Source organism: Austrofundulus limnaeus, unplaced genomic scaffold, assembly GCF_001266775.1.
Source record: "Austrofundulus limnaeus strain Quisiro unplaced genomic scaffold, Austrofundulus_limnaeus-1.0 Scaffold1, whole genome shotgun sequence".
NCBI classification, from domain to species: domain Eukaryota; kingdom Metazoa; phylum Chordata; class Actinopteri; order Cyprinodontiformes; family Rivulidae; genus Austrofundulus; species Austrofundulus limnaeus.
Window position 1 is genome coordinate 3,547,973 of NW_013952403.1, and position 3,416 is coordinate 3,551,388.

Below are 3,416 nucleotides of genomic sequence, written 5' to 3' on the forward strand. Positions count from 1 at the left end.
CCTTGTTGATTCTATGCCACGAAGAATTGAGGCAGTTCTGAAGGCAAAAGGGGGTCCAACCCGTTACTAGCGTGGTGTACCTAATTAAGTGGCCGGTGAGTGTACTTTCTTTACAAGTTTTTACATCAACTATCAGTATGAGAAAAAAAACTGAGCAGATTTTGTTTTGTTTTGTTGTTTTGGTCTCCTCCCAGTCAGACACTGGATCCACCTCAGCTGATCTCTACAGTTGCACTTTAAATCAGACCTTGATGACATCAGATATGGTTTGTTACAATAAATAAAAACAATCTAAGTAAGCTTCCGTTATATAACAAATGTGATGTAATATATAAACCAGTTATTAGCAGAATTGATTTTCTCCTCAGTTTTATTTGTTACCAAACACGAGCTTTCTTCTCCAAGAAAGAGGCAGCCTGATAAAAGCAGCTCTATTAGACTTTCTGTGGGCTGAAGAGGTTTGTTATGCAGGAGCTCCTAGAACAGAAGCACTCCAACTTGTTTGTTTGTTTTTTTCCCCTCCTCACCTGGCAGTCTTGCAGGTATGAGCAGGAGGACGCTGCCATCATGAGACGTGGTTGTGTTGGGATCATGAAAGAGAACAATTGTGTGAAGAGGCTGCGGTTGAGGAGCAGGAGGATGATGAGTGTCTCGTCACCCTGACAGCAAATGAACTCAAAATGAATCCAATTAGACGCTCGTCTTTGAGCCAGAATCTCCTGTTTGTCTCAATATTCATGCAGAGGCTCAACGGGTCTCATAATCCAGTTGGGTGCAACCACTCCACTCGTCAGTTCTTAATAATTCAAGCACTCATTCATTTTCTCCTGCTCTGATTCTTCTTTATTTTTAGTTTAGTCAATTACTCCTTCGTTCTGCGTCAACTTTACTCGCTCGCTTAATTATTTCTTCTTTTGGAGCAACAGACTTGATGTCAGATTCTTCTGTTGAGAAATAAAAGGATTTTTTTAAGAGTAATAAAATGTGTTTGGAGTGGAAAAAACTGTGCAATTTCAGGTTTAAGTTATTTTAAAGAAAAATTAAAGAATAAGTATCTTACCTGTTGTACACAATTCTTTGAAAAACTCCAGTTTGAAGAAATGGTTTTATTCTGATCAGATTGATAAGCTGACAGCTAGTCAGTTTTGTATTACATCACATGCCAAACTCAAGGCCTGTGGGCCAAATCTGGCTCCTCCACGTCATTTTATGTGGCCCAGGAGAGCTTCAAAGATGCATTAATGTCCTAAAATAAGCATATACTGCTTTAAAGCCAGTTTTAATTGAACTTCATGTCCATCATTTTACCTGCAAAATGATGGTATCTCACCACTAGCTGGAGGTGCACAAGATTCAAAAGTAGCCACTGTGTAAAATCTCCATCAGCTGCTTTTGCTGCAGCCTAGTTGTACTGGGAAATGGGAATTTCCCACTTGCATATCGTAAATTTAAACAGGAATGCCACTGTAGTGGGAATTCCCTATCAGAGAGTGGGAGAGTTCAGAATTCTAAACAGCAGCTGCACACCACAACTCAACAGTGACTCTTAAGGGCTCGACACACGAGGAGCGACAAATGACAGCGATTAACGGCTGTCATCGCAACCAGGGTGAAACCCGACACACGGGACACGATAGCGAAGGCAGTCATCGTAACCAGGGTGAAACCCGACACACGGGACACGATAGCGACGGCAGCAGTATCGAATCCCGCTCTCGGGTTGCTTGTCTTCACGAAACTTAATTGGTTCTTCTACTGCTCTTGTAAAAGTCATTGGTGGTTCACAAAAAATAAAAAAAGGGGTGTGTGCATTACGGATGTGTAAACTAAACAAATCTTGCGATGCTAATGATGTTGAAAAACAAACGCACACCAAGGTACGATTCTGAGGAAAAACTTACCGAATAACTTCACCCTGGCACCAACAAATTCCCATAAAGCTGCCTTTTTTAGTAATCACTTGGAGAAGGGTCATATAAAACTGGAAAGTTTGACAGAGCTAAAATAACGTTGAAAGTGTTAGCTAACTGCAGTGTATAGCATACTCTCCTCTCATTGGTCAGTCAATGAAACCCTCGCTGATTGGTTGTGGTGCCATGCAGTAGCGACAAAAGTTGAACATTTTTCAACTTTMATATGTCGCGTCGCAAACTTGCGTGTGCACGTCTATGTGTATTAGTGCAAAATGTCACATGCAGGATTTTCACCGGTCGCTTGGCTGGAGGAGGGCAAGAGATTGTCGCCTCAAGTTCAAGTTCCATAGGAAATGAATGGAGAGCGAGCGATGTCACCTCCCGTGTGTCGAGCCCTTTACGTTTACTTTTATTAGTATTTATGTATCATTTATTTCACATTTAATCAATCTTTTCAGTGTTTAAAAGAGGACGTGTTTATCATTGTTTCTATGCCGGAAACACCACGCAGAGCCCAGTTATTGTTTGTTAGCGATGCTCAGCCATAGCACTGAGATGATAAGCTTTACGTTTTGTGTTTAGTTGAAGTTAAACATAAAACATTGAGGTTAATTACAACTGGCCCTTTGTGGGCCACCATAATGCTCATATGGCCCTCAGTGCATAACATGATTATTCCACCAGAAAGTTTATGATACTTCAACAGGAAGTAGCTGCGTTTCCATTGCAAATGTACGCAAAACTTTGTCGATATTCTGTTTACGTCGAAAAACAGTTTCGCAACTGTAGTGTTTCCATAAAGTAAGAAATGCTCTTAAAGTCACGTGTGAATATGTTTGTTCTCGCAATAAGTCATTACAAACATGGCGGCAATGGATGTAAACACATGCATAATTGCTACCACGACAGTAGCACTCATCATCAGCCATCAGAGGAGACGTTGGCGTCTTATCGAGGCTTTTGAGCGACAAGCCCCTTATACTTGGGAGCGGCTACATATGCTGCGTTTTTGGGAAATTGTAGTCTGTGAGTTTACTACTTTCTTTTACTACTTCGGTGATTTTACTACTACTTCTACTTCCTGTTATCTTCTTCTTCGTCGTCTTTTGCACCAGTAGAAACAGACGGTTCTTGATCACGTGACTCCCGTGATGCGATAAAAGTGTTTCCAATGCAGTTTTACGAAATACACAAATTTTGATACGGCCGAAAAACCACCTCATCCTAGCGCAAAAACATTTTGTCAAAAAATGTATTTTTTTTTTTCAAAATTGACGTGTTTCCATTGAGCAAATTTGTTTTCGAAATTCTAATTTGGGCATTTTCCTGGTCAATGGAAACGCAGCTATAGACAAAGGATGCACCAGAAGTGCTGCAGCTAGCTGCATGTGGCCATCAAACTTTATAACTCCTCCCTAAACTAGATCATCTGTACATTTACATTTACATTAATACATCTGTACATTTGATTATTTTTAGTCTTTATTTGATATTTAATTTACG